The following is a 22,096-nucleotide window of genomic DNA, read 5'->3' on the forward strand; positions in this document are numbered from 1 at the left end:
AAATCACATGCTTATAAAACACATTATAGCACCATGCAGATAAGCCTTTAGTCAATGTTTCAGAGATACCTTAAGAATGGTGAAAGGAATATTCTTTAAAGTGGGAAGTATTATTAATAATATTGAAAAGGACTACACAGTAATTTACTTACTCCACCTAACTCTCACACCACATGCAGGGAAAGGACATTCCAAAAATAATGACTGCTAGAAGCAAAAAGCTTGTTTTGTGATTTTCCACACAGATCAGATGCTTGATAAATTTATACATGTAGAGACCACACAGTCCAGTACAATTCAAGATCCTAATGCAGTGTTATTATAATTGCAGATAATTGTATTCTGTCTGACAAGACATGTTGACTCTCCTTGTTCATTTTTAAGTATTTTTGATATATTAACTGATCATTTAATTTCAGAGCTGGAAAATGACAGATAGTCCCTTCACCATCACTTAAATGCCATGTTCAAAGTGAAATAGTTTAGGTAAGCAGATTGTAAGTGCTTAAAGCTGTAAGACATAATTATGTACAGCCAACTGTATAACATGCTTGAAAAAATTATAAGCCTAGTCACAGAAATTAAAATTATTTCAAGATGAAGTTGTACAAATACAACTGCAAAAACCTGCAAAATCCTATTAATTTATTCCGATTGCAGTGGGTAATGCAGTGGAATTTCAACCCCTCCCCTTTTTTTTCCTGCCAAAGGGAGTTTAAGTGTAACAAAAATAATCAAAGCATGAATTTTAAAATCCAAACATGGCACTAGAAAATATTTCAGATATTATTTTTTGACTTAGAAATTCTTGGGCATCAGCTGGTAACTTGGCACGATGCTGCTTTAGTGTGTCAGGGCAAACATTAAACACTAAATTTCCATATGTCAACTTAGAATAATTAATAATTCTACCACATCTTGGACAACATGTTGGTTTTTCTGAAACTGCTGTCAAAGTGAATCTTTCTCCCGATCAATAAAGAAGCACAATGAAATGCACTATTTGTGGTGTCTGTAAGAATGGATTAGCAACAACAGTAAATGCAGCTGGCCGGAATAATTCTAGTTCTGAGGCAGCAATCCTACAAAAACTTAAGTATGGAACTAGTTCTACTGAAATTGGATAAAATTATTCATATAACTGTGTGCTAGCAGAATCCGTCCTTCTTCATTACAGATCTCTCAATTACATAAACTTTTACTCAAAGTTCTGCAGCTAAGCTTCTTTCTGACTCATAGTCACATGTTAAATACTGTTCTAAGGAACAATGGTTAGATCTTTCATTCTCAGCTAGAAGAGGTACAAAGAGAAAGACTGCAGGTATATTCATGTAGCAATTACCAGTCACACTTTCCAATTGTTTTAGAAGAGTGCAGTAGCTGTATATTTGGAAATGTTGAGATGTATTACTGAAAACAAAGGTGTGTCACTGAGAGCCACCTTGAATGTGATGGTAGACATATTATTGCAAGTGCTAGTTAATGTAAAAGAGAGATTTTTACTTTGAGATCACATTTCCATCAGAATTTTTTTCTATTGCTCTCAGAGGGGTACTTAAAAAAAACCTTAGTGGTCCTGTAGCACCTTAGGCCACATCTACACTAGGCAATTATTTCAAATGTATTAAATTCGACTTCTGGGCACCTGATTTTACAAATTTCTAGTTTCGTGTCCTCATTATGGGGAGGAAACAGAGCCTGCCTTTGACTCAGAGCCCCAGGAAGCACTCTGGGGAGCTGCAGGAGATATCCTGGGTGCCGATTAGTTTGACTTAGTGGCACTAGAGCATCTATACTAATGTTATTTCTGACTTACAAGTTTGTGAATAGTGTTACTCCTCGTGAAAAGGAGGACTACAGAGTTCAAATTCCATAGCCCTTTAGTTCAGAATAATGGGCTTGGTAGTGTGGATGCATCACTTAAAAAATTGATCTTGGGGGGCTAATTTCGGACTAAGATCCTAGTGTAGACCAGGCCTTTGAGACTAACAAAAAAATTATATATAATATCACAAGCTTTCATACACACAAACCAATTCCTCAGATGAGTGGCCTCTTGCGCCACTCATCTGAAGAAGTAGGTTCTTCCCATGAAAACTCATGACACTATACATTTTTTTCTTAGTCTCTAATGTGCTACAGAACCACTCTGTTTTTAAGGTTTTCTATTACTGTTATAATTGAACATACTATTACTGTAAGAGAAACAGATAATAGGAAAAAATCGTGCATTTGCTAGCACGTGGACCTAGATTTTTAAAACAGCTCAGTGGTTCATATTAAACAAACAAACAAAAAAAACCAACCTCAGTCCCTACTGTGGTGTCTGAACACAGGTCAGATTTTCAGGTGTACTCATTTCTTAGTAGTTTCTATTGTGAAATTTATGGTCATATTTTCAAAAGCTCTCTGCCTCCAACATACTGAACTCTTGATAAGCTGACTATTTATTTTAGTGCTTAAATGGAAGCCGATTTCTTATCATCTGATTGCTTCCTTGTGTTGCCCTGGTCTGTCTGTCTGCAATAAGTTTCTATCATCTTATACTTACATTATCAGCTTTTTACACATTAGCCATATGTAGAAAGAAAGAAAGAAAGAAAGAAAGAAAGAAAGAAAGAAAGAAAGAAAGAAAGAAAGAAAGAAAGAAAGAAAGAAAGAAAGAAAGAAAGAAAGAAAGAAAGAAAGAAAGAAAGAAAGAAAGAAAGAAAGGGTGCTCCATTTTCTTGAAAAACTGGCCCTTAGCACAAAGGCCCACTTCATGATTTCTTGATGATCACTTGCATTTCCCAGTCTTAGGCCCTAGCAAGATGAATTCACTCATGCTCTGGGGGTTTTCCAGGCACTGCTAGGCTACATCTAGACTACATCCCTCTGTCGGCAGAGGGATGTAAATGAAGCAGTTTGAAAGTGCAAATGAAGCTGGGATTTAAATATCCCACGCTTCATTTGCATAATCACGTAATGGTGAACTTTCGAAAAAGCGCTATTTCAAAATTGAAACCTCAGTCTAGATGCGGTTCTTTCAAAAATGGGGCCCTTTTTCAAAAGATTCTGTAAACCTGATAAAATGAGGTTTACAGGATCTTTCAGAAAAGCAGCCCATTTTCAAAAGAACCGCGTCTAGACGGTGTTTCTAGGCTACAGGGTTTTTTTCCGAAAAAGTGTCCTTTTTTCGAAAAAATTCCCCTGTGTCTAGACTGCTGCTGAATTCTTTCAAAATTAAATTGAAAGAACACGGCAGTTTTTTAGACCGTGGTAAACCTCATTTTACGAGGAAGAACATCTTTTTTCAAAAGTGCTCTTTCGAAAAAAGGCGTTCTTGAATGCAAACACAGCTTTTTCGAAAGAGAGCATCCAGACTGCCTGGGCACTCTGTCTCAAAAAAGCGGCTCACTTTTTCGAAAGAATTGGTTGCAGTCTTCACGCTTTCTTTCAAAAGAGGTTTGTAGTCTATACATAGCCAGACTGTAGTTTCAATTTCGAAATAGAGCTTTTTCGAAAGAGCACCATTATGTGATTATGCAAATGAAGCACCGGATATTTAAATCCTGGCTTCATTTGCAATTTCAAAGTCCTTCATTTACATCCCTCTGCCAACAGAGGGATGTAGTCTAGATGTAGCCCTAGAGACTGCTTCCTACTAACAGCAGTTGTGAAATTGAAACTAAAGAGGAAGGGAAGGAGAAATGAGGCTTGGCCAAATGTTTTTTGTTGTTCTTGGGCACACCTACTCTCTTCTGCTAAAAAAGACTCTTAAAAATCATCTGCGAGGGCCAGAAAAACCACTTAGAGAGTCTTTCTTTACAGGAATTTAGTAGCGTGTGTGTGTGGGTGAGAAAGAGAGAAAGAAGGGTGCTCGAGTCCTGTTTTATTTCTTTTGCAGATATCTCCAGAAACAGCTCTGGTGATGTGTTTAGTTATATCATCTGAACTGGAATATGTGAGACGAAAGCCATCCAGGTGTATCAATCACTTGTTCTCACATGTACTCCCCAGAGTATACTAACGAGAAACATATTTTTTTAAATCACTCTTCTCCTGAGATACAAGTTCAGAGACGATGGGTCTGACACATGCTGGAATCCTCATGGGCCCATTTAATAAGCTGCACCATGGGACTGATCCTCCGCTGTTGCCAATCAGTGTGGCTTCACTGACTTCAGTGGAATGACATGAATGTACAACAGATGAGGAGCTAGCTCAGTACTTTTGTGGTGCTTAGGGCTTGTCTCCACTTACTGGGAGATGGATGCTATGGAGATCGCTCTCCCGGGGTTCGATTTAGTGGGTCTAGTAAGTTACTGCTAAATTAACTTCTGGTTACACCCCCATCAACTTCGGTACTCCAGGCACATTCTGTCAAATTCGGTACTTGAGGAGTAAGTGAAGCTGACAGGAGAGTTTCTCCTGTCAACTTCCCGCAACGGGGATGTTGCAGAAATTCGACTTAAGGCACATCGACTCCAGCTATGCTACTCACGTAACTGGAGTTGCGTATCTTAGGTCGACTTTCTCCCCCAGCGTAGACCTGGCCTAAGTGTGGACCTGCCCTTCATGTTTATTTCTAGGGAAAACACAAAGACAGCCATTATGTCTGTGATATGCTGTATGTGGTCTGTTGCTATTTGGGGATGTTTTCAAGCACTCTTGCTTTTTGCTTAAATAAAGGCAGAGGAGGGACACTTTTCTGACCCTCTGACCTATCCGTAGATTTGAATAAGCTGCATAGTATGCCTGTAGACAGAAGAAAAAAGCTCTTACATGAAACTTTTTAAAATGCAAAGGAAGATAGGCAGCAGATGGGCTGGAAGCCAAGGAACATGACAATTAGCACACAGAAAGTTTTCAGGTTTTATTTTTATTAGTCAGCACTTAAGGAGGCTTTAGAGAGGGGGAAAAACAATCCATTTATATATTAATCCACTACTGCTGTACTCTTCCTCTATTCCATGGATTTAGTGCTTAGTTGCTAAACAGCCATATGCAGAGCTTTAATAAAAGGAGTATTGTTTAGTTTTGAAATAAAGAATCCATGTCCATTAGTTTATATAAGGAAATTAAAATAAAAAAGCGGCAAGCGTGTTGGCTGATACAACATTCTGAGTTTCAATAGAGAATGGCAGCTTTTCCCCATTGGAATCTGGGAATTTTCTAAAAAAGCAGGGTAACAAAAGGCTGGCACCTCTTAATCGGCTACGGGTGGTCACCAGCTTGCAAAAGAATCAGGTTGTTTGTGTTGCCAACAGTAAAGAAACTCAGTGTAACCAATGGGGAAAAAAACTTGGACATCCCCTTCCTCCCCCCTTTTGCCTTAATAGACTTGTCTAACAGCTGAAGTAGAGCTTTACGGTTTCCACATGAAATATTGCGCTTTTTTTTAAAAACAATTCTTTTTGAGCAAGAAGCTGGCCAGCAGTAGGAGGCTAAACTATGCCAATATTAATTAACAACATCCCAAATGAATCACAGTTTATGCATAGCGGGGTGTTTGTAAGCATGTGAACTTTTAAAATGCTGTGTTGAGCATAATGGTTGCAGTTGTTATATGTGTTTTGGTTTTTATCAGATCAAAAAAAATGTTGTTTTGGAAGGGCATCCTATTAATTCTTTTTTATGGCTCCAATTCGCAGTCTTTTGAGCTTTTGGCCGCCTCTTTATTCTGAGGATACCATCCACCTTTGATCATCCCTCTTGCTTAGAGTCTATGGCTGTGGGATGCTATTTTCCCTCTAATTAAGAGAATGGCAAACACAGCTGCTCACACGGCACCTTATATCTTCTAGCAAAGAGTCTATTGCAGAAGACTAAACTTGTCGTCTGTGTGGCCTATTTGATCTTCTACCAATCAAGAAATTAGGAGTCCATAGATACTCCTGGGGCTGCCTTTCCCCACAGTGGTGCAATTTACTGGTTCCCTGTTCCCTGGCTGCTTTTTTATTTCACTATATTCATAACCATGCATTCTGGCCTTTTCAGTACATTGTGACACAGCATGCAAAACTTGAAGCCGGTAGCAGCTACCGTAATAGACCCTCATCTTGGCTTGAGCAGTACATAAGGATTTAATGGAGAGGAGCTATAATACAAAATAAGATTGTCATTTAAAAAGTGCTCCCTATGGGGAGAAAGCTTGCTGCTATGGCTGCTTCTTTTGAGAGCTCTCGGCACTTGGAAGGAACAGAGAATGAGGAAGAAGAAACAGAATAAGAATGCATATAAAGAACTCATATTACAAGCTGAATGTCTCTCTAGTCCAGCACCTTTGGGACCTGACTCTGCCGAACCAGAGAATTTGCCAAACCATGGGAGGTCAATATTGTCTAGCAGCATTACCAACACTTCCTCTGCTTACTGGGCTCTTAGAAGATATTTGGGGTAAATTAGAGCTTAACAACAGCATAGAACACTGAGAGCCAGACTGGTGACAGTAAACAAACTTTATTGGACTGCAGGAAACTTGGCCTATGTCTACACAGCAGTATTATTTCAGAATAACTGGTGTTATTCCAAAAGAACATAATCCGCATCTACACAGTAAGCATTTATTTCGACATAATGTTGAAATAATGTCAAGCTGGAGGACTTCTTACTCCAACTCCTGTAACCCTCATTTTATGAGGAGTAAGGGAAGTTGGAGAAAGAATGCTCTAACTGTGTAGACAGCGCCATAAGTGGAAATAAGCTATTTTGATTTAAGCTACACAATTGACGTAGCTCAAGTTGTGTAGCTTATTAGGCTTTAGCCCTGCTGTGTAGACCCATGACAGAGGACATCTAGCTTACTAAAATCATGCCAGACCATGGATGTGGTGGACTAAAGAGGTTCAGTCTGTACAATGCCCAGACTTTCCCAACTGCTTCTGAAAATCAGAGAGGCCTGGATTACAACCCTGAAACCAAACACCTCTGAATACAGGGAAGTTCAAATTCAAAACTCACACCTCATAGTCTCATCTCAGCTAAAACATGCCTTTTCCCTTGCTAATTGAGTGAAACACAATTCATAAGCATAGGCGAAAGGTGCCTGCAAGGGGAGGGGTGCACTGAGGGATACTCAGAGGAACAGCAAAGGGGCATGAGAGAGCACCCCAGTTAGCACTCAAGATTTTTGGCAGGGATACAGAGGGTTAATGGCAAAACACCCTTTGTCTTTAGTAAAGCCATCATGTCATCAGTTAAGATCTAATGGACAGACAGACATGCACATACACACACTTGTTTATAATAATAACATTGATCATATATCCCAACAGAACCTAAATAGTTTCTGTGATATCTGAATATAAATTTATGAATCAAAGCATGTCTTTAAAACATGCTTCACATATCTTATGATGATTGGTTTTATTTAAAGCTATGTGTTTCTATGGAAGCCTGACATTCCATTAAAATAATCCTATGGATTGGTGAGGTATTAAAAAACGATTTCTTCTTTTAAATTTTATGTGGGAAAACTCAAACCTGAAGGGTGTTGGAGTGTGACTTTACTGCCCTTCACCTTATTAGATGCTTCACAGAGTTGGTGTAATTAAGTACTGAGTCTGTGAAAGAAAAGTTTATTTCCCATTAAAGAGGCTGAACTGAGTGAGCTCTTTAAATAGCTGGCAGAGACTAGGTGGGCCTTATTGTTCTCAGCTTCAGCATCACACTTCTTGAGCCTTCATTCATTCAAGAGGTTTAGTCAGTAAACAGATAAATCCCACTTGAAGTCTCTTGTGTTATCTGCGAATGACGGTGGAGGTTGAACTCATATTCTTGGTCATGCTAGTGTGGAAGAAAATAATGCTGCTATATGAAAACAAAAACTTCTGCTTTGAAATCCACAGGAGCCCCTGGGGTAATTGCTCTCATGGAGCCCGGAGTCAGTGGGACTTCCTGCTGGCCTGGGGCTGCACACAGAGTTCTGCATTCCTCCTTTGAAATATACAAGAGCCCCTGTAGGGCTCTTGTACATTTAAAACGAGGAGCACAGAAGTGCCTATTGAGTAGTTATTCCTTGTGGGAGAGGAATAACTCTTCCAGCAAAGCCCTCTGTTCTGTCGATTTTCTTGCACAAAAACGTGCTTGAGGTGTGGAGCTCCACTGGTTTTTGTGCAAAAACACTTGTTTTTGCGCAAAAACCTTGTAGTGTAGACATAGCCTCAGTGACAGAAGTTGCGCTGAATATTCCTACCCTTCAAAATAATTTAGCATGAGGCTCAGAGAAAGATTTGTTACAGCACACACAAAAACACCCTGCTGCAGTCTTTGGCTGAGTTTGGGGAAATTAAGGAACAGGAATTTTACAATGCAGTCGAGAATTTTTATTCTACATCTTGGAAGTACTTTGAACACTGGAAACCTGCCTTTGAATGCAGAGAAAACTTGAGTGGTTCCTGTTGAGAAGGATGCTGGTATGGGATAATGTACAAAGCAGTCTTGCCTTTGCCACACAAGAATTCCCACCCAAAACAAGATAAAAATCGATTTTTTGACAAATGGACAAATGCAAACCCAATAATACCCTGTCACATATCTGACTGGAACACTCAGAAAACTGCCATTTATGAAAAGGGGGTGCAACATTTTTGAAGAGATGGACAAGAAAGCAGTAGAATACCCAGATATGGCAACAGCAGTTGAGTTCATTTTGTGTTTGCTGGGCACCATCTTGTTCGATGTGTTGTTTCACTAATAAGTGGAGTTTGGTTACCTGAAAAATCACGTCTCAGTGTTTCTGCCATAAAGGATATTTTGTTTGCGTGAGTGAATTTTGCCCTAGACTGTCACTGTGCTGCATCTTATGACCATTTGCCAAAAAACAAGTGGATTCTCTGATAAATCGATTTACGTGACAAATGCAGTCCACATGAAGCATCACACCATGGAGGACAGCAAGATGAGGACAAAGCAGGCACTTCTAAACATCACTAACTATTAACTGTAAATATCTATTTTCAATGTTTTTACCTATTATTAGTCACTAGAGGATTTACCCAATGCTGCCCAGGTCCTCGTGGAGATCAGAGTAGGGGATGGGGGATGTGGTAGTCAGAGCAGGGAGCTGGGTGGTGTGGGGGGGACTCAGGGCAGGAGTTGGGAATACAGGGCAAGGGACTCAAGGCAGAGAACTCAGGGCAGGGACGGTATGGAGGGACTGAGGACCAAGGATGGGGGTGCAGGAGTCAAGGCAGGGGGTGGGGGCTCTGGCCAAGGGGTGGGAGGTGGGGGGGGGCCTCAGGGAAGGGTTGTGCAGGTATCAGAGTAGGAGACTCAGGACAGAGAGCTCAGGGCAGACGGATGGGGGAAGGTTACTGGAGTTGCCTGTTTTGGTGAGAGTGGTGCTGCTCCTACGTGAATGCAGTGGGAGGAGGGGTGGCTCATCTCAGGGGGCTGGTGCTCACTTCCCAGCCTCCTGGAGTTAGCAGTTATTGGAGGGGAGCCACGTGTCTTCTCCAGCCAGCCAGCCTGCCCAGGCCCCCCTCCTCCGGCTGGTCACTTCTGGCAGGGGGTGGTGGCTATCTGGCCCCCCCTTGTGGCCAGCATGCCTGCCCCCCAGAAACCTCTTGGCAGCATAGCCCTGCCCAGCCTCTACTATCTGTGGGGGTTGGGGTTGCCCTGTCCAGCCCCAGGGGTGGTCCCAAGGGGGCCACAATTCTAGGGCCGGTGGCTGGTAGGGCTGGTGGGTGTTACCATTTAGGACAAGGATTAGCAAATGTCAGCCCATTGGCCAGATCCATTCTGCTAGGGTTAGCCCCAGGCAGGCCCCACACCACGGTATTTACCTCCACCACTGCAGGTACAGGGTATCATCGCTCTGTCGGCCACAGATTGCCGTTCCCACCAATGGGAGTTCTGATTGCCTGGACCTGTGGAGGTGCGGGTAAATATAGGGGCAGCAGTTCACCAGGGGCTAACCCTGGAGAACCACCACTGCTTTATTGCCCACCCCCACTTTAGGAGGCGTTTGTGAGCAGATGGACTCACGGACTGATGGACAGACTTGCACCTTTCTAAGATGCAGAGACAGATAATAACACAGTTTGTCTTTTTATGGGGGGGGACTCTGTGAACTTGAAGCTATTTTGAATATTTGTGCTGCATAGCTCTGATTGACCGCTGCTGAACTCAGGTATATCAGAGCAATTTTACCATGTGTCCCATATTTGACATAGGGAAATATAGTCAACCTACCTCTGTGTCTATATATGCATCAGCAGCACCCTTCCCACAGCCCAGCTATTTAGCCCTCAGCTTTCTCTCCGCTCTGCTCCTGTCCCCCGACACCCTTCTCACCACAGTGTCTTCATCTGTCAAATGGCGACCAGGATACCCATTCCCTTTTGTACTTTGAGATGCAAAGATTAAAAGCACCACATAGTTACTAAGCATTATTACATCACTGATGCCAGCCGCTCTGTCATTTAAAATCTGAATGCCTTACAAAGACATTTGCTGTGTTCGTTTTCTTTCTTCCTCTTCCTTCTGAGAGATTCCTATCTCAGTGACAGGGGTTTCCGTACAAAGTGCGCATCAGCTCCACGCTGCTTGGAATCGTCACAACATACAATTCAAGCATCTCCTAATGACCTATTATCTATGGATCATTGACAGTGTTGATTGTAACAGTTCTAAATGACTCCACTGGACTATGGTGTCAGTAAGTGCTTATGGGGTTTATAATCTGTGGATGCTTGTGGAATAACTGCATGCTAAAAAACCTGATGAAATTGCTGATGTAAAGTAGTTATTGCTGAAGCAGTAAAAAAAAAAAAAAAAAAAGTTCAGTGTAAAAATAGAAAAACAGCCATTTTTCACATGACAGGCATACAAAAATAGCATCTGAAACCAGAGATTCCCCTCCCTTCTCCCTAATCTAAAAATGCTCCAAAATATTTATGTCAGGATATTTGAATGACTTATTTTCCAACTGAGCTATAATCTTGGTCAGCAGGAATGCTATTGATGTGAGTTGAAATGAACTGCTGCTACATTATGAAGGAAAGATGAGGGAATCTGTCATAATTCTTAAATTAACATTCCCTGTTGATACAATGTGTGAAAATGTGAAAATAAGGAGTGACAGGAGCCCACAGAAATGTTCATTTTCTCTCTCTGAGAAGTAACATTATGCACGTGTATTTTGGTTGTCAAGAAAAAGGCTATTCACAGGTTCATAGCATCATCATGCAGAAGGCAGAAAGTGACCAATACCCAGGGTCTTCTATGAGACAATCAATGCCAAGCATCTCAGCTTGCACTGATATTTTTCACTTTGCAGGATCAGGTCCCTGTGAAAACAATGGCATATCCACTACACACTAAAGACCAAATCCCAGACTTCTTACTCATATGAGGGTCACAATGTTTTTGTTGCTTTCTTCCAGATAGGAAAGATCAAACAGACAAGACCTGCAGAATTAAAACCTAAAGTGCTAATATCATGTGCATTTTTTGCGTGAGTCATGCTGGGAACAAGACACTGCACCTGCATACCTCAGAGCAGACTGTGGTCCCTCAGGGCTGGTGTGCATATTTATAATATTTATATATATTTATGTATATAGATACACTCACACACACACACACACACACACTGGGCGGTGCAAAAAAAAAAAGCTGACGAAAACAAATCTAAATTCATTATAAAACTTTGACCAAAACCATGTTCCACCACATTAAAGTCATTAACACATTCAATATTGTCAAAAAAGCCATTAGCTCACAGTGCATGATGCATAAGCATATCTCTATATTTTACACTATAGCACGGACATTACAGACCTCATTAAGGCGCTTGGTTTAAAATGGGCGTACATATTTCAACCTTATTTCTATATGTCATAAGGAACATTTTACTTCTGCAAAACAAATGCACATACTTCATTATTTTTAATCTAATTTGCATTTTTAATCATTATTGTTTTAATATGTCATACATTAAATTGTCTAAATCTCCATTACTTGAGAATAGAGCCTGGAGTGGGACCAATAATAAAGCATGGGGCCATATGCAGGAGAACTCACGCCAGCCCTCTGGTCCCTAAATCTGTGAATATTAAAGGCTGGCCCATGAATTCCCCAGAAGGTGCTAGCATTTAGTCAAGAAAGAAATAACTTGTATGTTAAACTAATGCTTGACAGTCTGTTCCAAAGCATTATTTAAATAGACTTCCATTCACATTATTAATGTCTTTAATATGGATTCTCACCCTCTTCTCTCTTTTTATTATTTTGTATGTCTTTCCGATTATTTAGAGAGCTGCGAAAAGAGTTGGTCAGCACTTAGAAGTTCCCACTGTTAATCAGCGGCAGATGCAGACTATAAAATTAAGCCAACAAAGAGAATCCCAGCATTGCCTCTCTAGGGAGAAAGGTGAACACATGACTAAACCTCTTGTAACTTTCTACTATACAGCAATAAGACATCTGAAATGACTTTACTGTATTCTTCTTACTTGGAATATGGAAGCACCAGCGGCTTTATAACTATTGAACGATGCATTAAGCTGACCAAATCTTCAGTTCTGTTAGGTCCTGGCAGAATTTTAGGGACAGAAGCCCCTGAGAATAGCTTGCAGCATCACCAGAAGGATCTGTGAATGCATCAAAAGTTTGTTTTTGTTTTTCTCCTTACGCCAACAGCTGGTTTTGACAGCCTGTATGTTTGACGATGCAGATGTCCACATAGGGAATGGGTCAGGGTTTCAAAATCATTTGGCAGAGTAATGGAAGGAGACAGCTGAGCAGCAGCAAAAGTCAGTACACGTCAGTGTTCGGACATAATGTCAGGACACCTAGAGAGTCAAAGGAACTCTAGACTGTCTCAGACTCACTAGAACACCTGGTAATCTCCCAATACATTGACAAAGTTTTTGGAATACTCCAAACCAACGTGGATCCGAATTCCCCTTGATGCAACTTGCTCTTCCTTATTTTGAATGAATTTAAATTATGGATCAATTTAGTGACTTTTGGGGGATCATGAAAACCAGGACCATTATAACTTTCACTAACACAAGCAGAACTGTGGGCAGGCATTTTCTAAGCTTCCAAGTCAATGAACCATTAATACTCACACTGTTTTAGTCCCAGGGCTCTTTTTAATAATAGTTTCTGAGTAATGTTACTTACATTTTTTGAAGCTTTGTATATCTTCATACTACTTCATGAACATGAAGGGAAAACCTACCTCCTGTTGGTGAGCATTTACTCATGGGAGTAGTCCCAAGGACACCCATGTGACTATTCAAAAGTGAACAATAAGAATCTCTAGTTCACATTTTTTATCAGTAGGTCTCAAAGTGCTTTACAAAGAAGAATGGTATTTCACAAATGGGTAAACTGAGGCACTGAGAGATTAAATAACATGCCCAAGGTCGTCCAAAAGGAAGAATCAGGAATAGGACACAGATCTCTTTAAGTTCTGGCCTAGGAAACACTGCTAAATTCTTACCGACGTGAGTTATAGCCCCCCAGTCTGAAGCAAATACTCACGAGCAACTACACACTGCAGAACAGAAACACTAACCCACGAACCAATCCCTGCAACAAACCCTGTTGCCAACTCTGCCTACATAGCTACTGAAGGGACTCCATCATAGGATCTAACCATATCAGCCACACCATAAGGGGCTTGTTAACCTAGATATCTACTAATGTGATATATCCAATTAAGTGCCAGCAATGTGTGTCTGCCATTTAGATTGGCCAAACTGGACAGTCTCTGCACCAAAGGACAAATGGACACAAATCAAACATCAAGAATGGCAACATATAAAAACCTGTAAGAGAACACTTCAATCTCCCTGGGCACTCAGTAAGAGATTTAAAAGTGGCCATCCTTCAACAAAAAACATCAGAAACAGCCTTTGAAGTGAAACTGCAGAGCTGCAATTCAATTGCAAATTTGACACTATTAGTCTGGGTTTGAATAGGGGCTGAGAAAGGCTGTCTTAATACAAAAGCAATATTCCCTCTCTTGGTATTCACACCTCTTCATCAGTTATTAGCAGTGGGCCACATCCACCTGGACTGAATTAGTCTTGTTAGTGCTGATCCCTTAGGATATGTCTACACAGCGGCATTATTTTGAAACTAGCCAATTAGCCCATCATAAGACGGGATTTTCAGGTCTCTCCTCCACATCGGTCTTCTCTCCTGAGCTTCCGGTCTCTCGCTCCGTCTCTCTCTCTCTCTCGCCTCCTCCTACTGCCTTCTCCCTCCCTTCAGCTCTCCTTCGCCTCCTGCCTCTCTCTCTGTCTCTCTTTCTCTTCTCCTCCCCCTCCTGCCTCTCACTTGGGTGACCGTGGAGCCCAAATGACCATTTGGGCTCCGCACTCCCCGTGCTGTATGGGGAGTGTGGAGCCAAATGGTCACTTGCACCACTTACTCCCAAGTGGTGGCCTGGCTGAGCGGCGCAGAAGTCAGCCGAGAGCCACAGTGGGAGGCGAAGGGGGGCAGGGCGATGATGTTCACGGTGAGGGGGTGGGGCCTGGAGCTGCTGTCACACTGCACGTCACCGCCCCACCACCCTTCGGTCAGCTGACTTCTGCGCTGCCCAACTGGGCCACCGTGGGGGAGCAAGTGGCGCAAGCAGCCGTTTGGGCCCCGCACTCCCCATGCAGCACGGTCCGCCCAGACAGAACAGCCAGCATTTCAGGCAACAGTGCCCCCCAGAGGGAACAGCCAGCATTTCGGCATTACAGACTCTCAGACACTGGGCTACTATATATATGATAACTAGCAGTATTTCGAAATAACTTAATCCATGTCTACATAGCCGGCAGTTATTTCAAAATAATGTTGACACACTGTCAAGCTGGAGGACTTCTTATTCCAACTCCTGTAACCCTCATTGTACAAGGAGTAAGGGAAGTTGGAGGAAGAGTGCTCTATTTCAAAATAAGTGTTGTGTAGTCGCTCCCAATTTCAAAATAAGCTATGCAATTGATGTAGCTCAATTTGCGTAGATTATTTGGAGTTAAGCCCTGCTGTGTAGATGCTCCCTTTGGGTTGGTCCTCCACTTGATAAAGTAAATCCCTTCTTTCCATGTGCTAGTGTATTTATGCTACCTCTGGGTATATCTACACTACAGCACTAATTCGAACTAACTTAATTTGAATTAGTTAATTCGAACTAAGCTAATTCGAATTAGTGCATCTAGACCTAAAAACTAATTCGAATTAGCCTTTTGCTAATTCAAAATAGCACGTCCACACTGACTGGACCCTGAACCGAAGTTAAGGCTGACTGGGACCAGTGCTGGCAGGGCATTAGGTTAGGACTTAGAGTGTGGAGCTGCTGCCTCAGGCTAGCCAAGGGCTGTGCTTAAAGGGACCTGACCCCCACCCCGGACAGACAGTTCTCAGGGTTCCCTGCTTGCTTGTCTACCTTGATGAGGGACAGCAAAGCAGTCCTGTCTTGGAGTGACCTGAGTGCCCACACTCGGCACATTACAGCACTCGGCCATCAGCCTGGCTGCACTTGCCGCAGGCTGCCATCCAAGGGGGGGGTCAATCAGGGGGCTGTCAGATTCCAAGAGGCCCTGCAGGCGAGCTTCCACCCCGACGAGCCCACAGAGCCACCCCAGTCCTCCCCATCGGGGGCTCATGCCCCATTCCTCACTCACCTCCTTCCACTTACTCCTCCCTAGCCCCCCTTCCTGATGTAAAAAATAAAGGACACGTGTTCAAAAATAGAAACTCTCTTTATTTAACAAAACTGGGGGGCGGGGATTAACCTCTGGGGAGATTGGGAAAAGGAGGTGGGAGTGGGAAAGAGAGAGGGTGGGGGAAGGGAGGGAGAAACCTGGGAGGAGGGAGCTGGAAGGGGGAAGAAGGAGGAGGGGAAGTATAAAACTATGGTACGCCATATCTTCAGTACTGTGAACAGATGTGATCTCCTCACCTCAAAAAAGATATTTTGGCCTTGGAAAGGGTTCAGAAAAGGGCAACTACAATGATTAGGGGTTTGGAACAGGTCCCATATGAAGAGAGGCTAAAGAGACTGGGACTTTTCAGCTTAGAAAAGAGGAGACTGAGGGGGGATATGATAGAGGTCTATAAAAGCATGAGTGGTGTGGAGAGGGTGAATAAAGAAAAGTTCTTCGTTAGTTCCCATAATAGAAGGACTAGAGGACACCAAATGAAATGAATGGACAGCAGGTTTAAAACTAATAAGCGAAAGTTCTTCTTCACACAGCACATAGTCAACCTGTGGAACTCCTTGCCACAGAAGGCTGTGAAGGCCAGAAGAACTATAACAGAGTTTACAGAGAAGTTAGATAAATTCATGGAGCTTGGGTCCATGGAGTGCTATTAGCCAGGGGGTAGGAACGGTGTCCCTGGCCTCTGTTTGTGAAAGGCTGGAGATGGATGGCACGAGACAAATGGCTTGGTCATTGTCTTCGGTCCATCTCCTCCGGGGTACCTGGTGTTGGCCGCTGTAGGCTGACAGGCTACTGGGTTAGATGGACCTTTGGTCTGACCCAGTATGTCCATTCTTATGTTTTTATGTTCTAAGCTCAGGTCTCAGAGTCGGGGGTCTCACTGGACCAACTTGATTTTCATGCAAACCTGCTCCAGGGTTCACGTGTGGCCTTTGGCTGGCAGCTATCCTGCCGTAGACAACCGCATTCCTGTGGCTAGTGTGGAGGTCGTGGACGTTGGAGGCCTCCCTCCAAACCTCAATGAGGTTCACAATTTCTGCACTAGACCAGGCGGGTGCCCGCCTCTTACGGCCCCGGGCAGGGTCCTGTGAGCCGCCAGCCAGGTCCTGGGAAGAGGTGGAGGGCTGGGTGGCAGCAGGTGGCTGGCTCATGCCATGCTGGGTGCAGGGTCTGCTGGCTGGATGCTGGCAGGCTTGCAACTGGCACGAGCACTGTAGCCAGATGGTGCCCCTTTAAGGGCTACGGGGCCAGGAGGGAGGCAGAAAAGTTTCCCTGGTTTGGCCCAGAGTGGCTACCAGGGCAAGCTGGGAAGGGCTAGCCTCCAACTAGTTCGAATTAAGTGGCTACACAGCCCTTAATTCGAACTACTTAATTCGAACTAGGAGTTAGTCCTCGTAGAATGAGGTTTACCTAGTTCAAATTAAGCGCTCCGCTAGTTTGAATTAAGTTCGAACTAGCAGTTTGCATGTATAGATGCTATGAAAGTCAATTCGAACTAACGGCTGTTAGTTCGAATTAACTTTGTAGTGTAGACATACCCTCTGTAATTTCCACTTCATGCATCAGATGAAGTGTGTTCTTATCCACGCAAGCGTATGTCCAAAATAAATCTGTTAATCTTTAAGGTGTCAGAGGACTCCTCGTTCTTTTTTTCATGCTGAGATAGTACTTCACAGCCTGTCCTCAATTAATCCAGTTAGGATCTATATCCAGACTTCAGGAAGTGCTTTAACCTATTGCTCTACCCATCTCCTATCTTTTTACCTAATTCAGAACTTTTCCTACTACTAATAGAGAGATAGTACAAAGGATATTGATAATGAACATTAAAATTGAATGAACATTTTTTGCACAATCCCCTGCTAACTGGATTACCCTGTGACTCCTTTCCATGTTCTCATGCTGGGTAATTCCAAATAAATTAATGACTATAGTCTAAAATAAACGTGTGACTTCCAGATCTGTGGGAACTGAATGAGAGGCATACTTTGTTATTAGAATAAAATCACTGGCTATTTTATAACACTCATCATGCTGCTCCCAGATTTAATACCTGCCTTTTCAAACAATATCAATCCATTGAACAAATGACAGTGGGGAATGACATAATTTTATTTTATTTTCCTTTACAAGGATTACAAACCATTTTCTCTTTTAAAAATGTACCAATTACCCACATGCCACCTGTCCCAGAGATGCACTGATTGTATCATATGGACAGTGCATTCAGACTCTCACAAAATTCTTCACATTACAAGTGCATCTCAGGCCACAATGGAAACTCAGTGGATTAAATTCAGGACTGGTGTAAGCAGGCATATTTCTGCTTACTTTAGGGGAACTGTACTCACTTACACAGACTCTGAACCGTATCCTAAAGATGCTAACAAACTTGGATGGAAGTTAGACAGAAATCTCTCCTGTGTCAACTATGTAATTTAAAAAATTAGCAGAGGAAAGAAACAAGGAGAGGGTGGACAACCATCCATGCTCATTAATGGTTCAAATTAGCAATCCTAGTTAAGACAGCTAATTCGAAGTGAGGGGGCACTCCGGTCGACAGCAGTAACCCTGCTTCATGAGGAGTAAGGGAAGTCAAAGGAAGAGTGTTTTTCCTTTGACTTCCTGTAGTGTAGACAGCGCCAAAAGCCGAGTTAAGCTACTTTGACTTCAGCTACGCAATTAACGTAGCTGAAGTTGCATATCTTACTTCGACTTTGCCTGTAGTGTAGACATACGGAGTTGCACATTTTATCTCTCTGTGTCAGCAGGCACACTATTGTCCTAAGGAGTCATCCCGGAAGCAGGACAGACAGAGGCTGACTCACAATCGTCCCTCAGGGAATACAAAGTGTGATAAAGGGAAATGGATAAAGCATGTCAGGTTTCAGGAGGGACCTAGTTTGGCAAGACCACAAAGGTGTGTAAACTGGGGCAGGCTGCTACCAGATAAGCACAGGACTCTCCTCATGTAACACTGGCCTAAATGCACGTTCAGTCTCTTTCTTATAACTCTGCCTGCCCTCTGCATCACTTATTGTGAAAAGAACAATTGATGCTAGGCAATGGTCACTGGAATTTTCTTAGGCTTTGTCCCCTGATGGACTTGGTTATGCCCCGTCCTGTGCCAATACGGCCTATTTGCATGCGGGCCTCATCGGAATTGCCCAGCAGAGGGCAGGTTGTGCCACCACGGTGCTCAGCTCTTAGTACAGTGGCAATTTTAGAGGCTGTGCAGCAGCACCCACATTAAGTAACTTCCGCCACTAGACCCTGAAGTGAATTGATTTCCTCAGCAGGATTACCATGGGTGGTCACTTGGCATACAGGCAGTTCTCTCGCATGCTTGCAAAGCGCTTAGAGTGCATTGATTGAGTCATGCAGTGCAAAGTGCCACATTTACTTATCACAGCATATCAATTCCACTCCAGGAAGAGTGTACCCTGAATTTGCCTACGCTCTTCAATAAAATATATTCACTTATTCTGATGTTTGCGGTGGGGGGGAGGGGAGGCAGACAATCCTACAATAATTCAGTTGTAGGAGGTGGTTTATTATTCCAACACAGCCCTGGAGATGCTAATAAGAATGATAAACACAAATTCTCAACATGTTAAGGGGAGATGTGAGCTGAGGATGCTCCTCTACACACTGAGGGAATCATCCCTGTCTTAAGCAAACAGGAGTATTTTTATACTTCCAAGATATATTTTATACATCTGACATATCAAATGGGACCAAAGGACTGAACTCATAAGCAATGCTTCAGTAAAAGAGCTTTGCCTGTGGGAATCAGGTAAAGGCTTGGTGATTTTACCCAGCGATAAGAAATAGAAGGACTCGTTATACTCACAGTGCAGGCCAAAGCTACCAGCACACCTTAGGGCATGACTCTCGGAGCCCTTCTTGGACCTTAGTGGTTTTTCGGCTCTGTGTTGAGCACAGTCCCACTGGCTCCCATGTTCTAGATCCCTTTGTGCAATGCTTTGAGCTGTTCTAGTTGGTGGGAGCAGGGCCGGCTCAAGCCATTTCTGCGCCCAGGGCAGCGGGCACACGATGCATGCGCGGCTCCGCCCCCAAGCACACGGTGCATGCATAGCCCCGCCCCCCAGCGTGCTGCGCATCTTACAGCTGCAACAGGGTTGGCAGCGCCTGATTGCAGCTCTAAGGGGTGCTGCACGGCCCCCGGCCCCAGGTGCACAGCGCCTGATTGCAGCTCTAAGGGACACCGCGTGGCACAGCCAGCATGCGGCGCCCCTTCCAGCTGCCATCAGGTGCCCCCCATGGGTTGCAGCTGCCCGACTAGACCCCCCCTTAATCCAGCCCCGGGCGGGGGACAGGCGGGGGCTGTGAAATTTCACTGTCAGGCTGGGAATTCAACAGACCCCAGGAATGTAAGGTGCTTTTGTCCTGAATGACCCTGTTTAATTGGGTTCAGGAACTGAGTATGAATGAGCGCTACTTAAAGAAAAAAGAAAATTATTCAACTGATTGTCAAATGTGCAGAGACTCCCCGGCAATATGGACTGACTAGGCTGAACGAGAACAATATGGGCCTGATTGTGCTATCCTTACTCAAGTTAGAGCGTGTGATGTTGCATCACGTATTCTTTATGGAAATAGGCTTATGAATATGACATAATTCAAATATGCTTTATGCAAAATATTTCCTGTGACATATCATTAGAAAAGTTATAATGTGCTGAATGTGTATATTCTGTTTGTATGATTTCCTGTATATGAAGTTAGAAATATGAAGTGTAAAACTGTTTTACTAATCTAAGTGCAGGCCATTAGTAGTATCAAGGAACTTAACAGCCCAGTACTTGGGACAACGATGTGCGAATAGTCTTGTTTTTCCTGTAAGCCTGGACTATGGTCCGTCCTGCCAAGACATGTGGCCAGGTCACCTAATGCGGAAACCCATTTTGGATGCTCCACTTTGTTTTCCACAAAACGTGAGAAAAGTTTGACCTGCAAAGATCCTGCTTTGGGAAAAATCTATGTAAAGGAGGGAAACCAAACAATAGGGGCTGCTGTTTGACATGAGGACACCCGTGTTTACCACCCAAGATGATTGCTGGAAACATCTAAGACTGAACAGGAAAAACGATCAGGCCCAAGATGGAAAGCTTTCCAGCTTGTGAGAAAAAGATGATTTGAACTACTATTAGGATAAGAAATCACATATAACAAGTATTACATGTAATTGGTGGGTTTTGTTTTATTTTACTTATAACGTATATGATCTGTTTGCTTTTATTAATGAACCCAGGGTAAATAGTTGTAACCTGGTTGATGGATGACAGCTGTGTATTCTCTCTTTCATTGATAAAGGGGATGAACTTTTTATGAGCTTGCTTTATACAGAATAAGACGTATTTATCTGGGGTTCTGGTCCCATAGCCTGCTGTGTCAAGTCTCCTTGGCTGGTCCTTCTCCGAGCTGATCTGATCCCAGTATCTATATTACTCTCCTGGGAGCAGTGACCCCAACTCTGTGACAATGCTGGAGGAGATTCGAGGGTCTGGTTCAGCGGGGCAGGGCAGCAAAGTGCCCCAGAGAGCAGGTAGGTGGGCTCAGTGGTGTTTCGGGACATCAGTGACAGTCTGCTCAAGGGGATCTCCATGACTGCACCCACCACAGTGGGGACTTACTCAGGGGAGCAATCTCAGTGGGACTAATCCCCCTGAGTAAGTGCTCCCCAGGTTGAGTAAGAGTCATGAATCCGACCCCTTGTAATAATTCCTTTATAAAACCAGGGTAAGTCTGTTGAGGAAAGTGTAATATATCCCTTATTGAATTAATGTAACATAATAGGTATACGTCATTGCAATAAATGTGAAGTGTAGCATAACCCTTATGAAATCATTGTAAAACTTCCTGCTATATGGTAGCAAGGAAAAATAAGAGAGGAGGAAATTAAAAATAGAGAAAGAGTGGGGGAAAAGAAAGATTTGGTGCAGCAAATGAAAAGATCCCACTATTTCTAAAGGACGTAATACAACCGAAAGGCTGCTAACCTGTGGGGAAAATCACTAGTGCACATCAGATCACTCTAACAGGAGGTATCAAGGGGAGACAGAAAGGGTTGCAAGTTACTAAAAATGGGGAAATGTGTTGTTTTCATAGTAAGTGCAGTAGGAGAATAAGATAATAAGGTATGTTTTCTTTCTCTTGGATGGCAAGTAATACTTTAACATGGTATCACCCTCAAGGAGTATTCAAGAGTTTAAGTTCAACCAAAAAAATGACAGCTTTTCCTTTTATTCACTTGGCAGAATGCCCACTTCTCATTTCTTAGTTTTGGCCGAGGTTGAGGGAACTGGGTGACAGCCTTGCTAAACCTATCAGCTGTTCCTGGCAGAACACAGGTCAGGCAATGAAACCTACTACTTTGGAAGAGTTACTTCAGCTTCCACATTGTGCTGACAATGCAGCTT

At 43.0% G+C, this 22,096-nt stretch overlaps 1 protein-coding gene and 2 long non-coding RNA genes across 3 annotated transcripts in view; 2 read left to right on the top strand and 1 right to left on the bottom strand.

The window, feature by feature from the left end:
- The window catches only part of CDH4 (cadherin 4), an 809,637-nt gene that overhangs the window by 196,515 nt on the left and 591,026 nt on the right, over nt 1–22,096 (bottom strand). The gene's annotated exons all lie outside the window — the stretch shown is intronic.
- LOC142818838 (uncharacterized) overlaps nt 1–22,096 on the top strand; it is a 38,216-nt gene that overhangs the window by 9,747 nt on the left and 6,373 nt on the right. The window lies entirely within an intron of this gene.
- LOC142818839 (uncharacterized) lies at nt 10,213–12,721 on the top strand. Its single transcript, XR_012896495.1, has 2 exons — nt 10,213–10,642; nt 12,241–12,721. It is a non-coding gene; the product is annotated as an uncharacterized LOC142818839 (long non-coding RNA).

Source organism: Pelodiscus sinensis, chromosome 18, assembly GCF_049634645.1.
Source record: "Pelodiscus sinensis isolate JC-2024 chromosome 18, ASM4963464v1, whole genome shotgun sequence".
Lineage (NCBI taxonomy): Eukaryota > Metazoa > Chordata > Testudines > Trionychidae > Pelodiscus > Pelodiscus sinensis.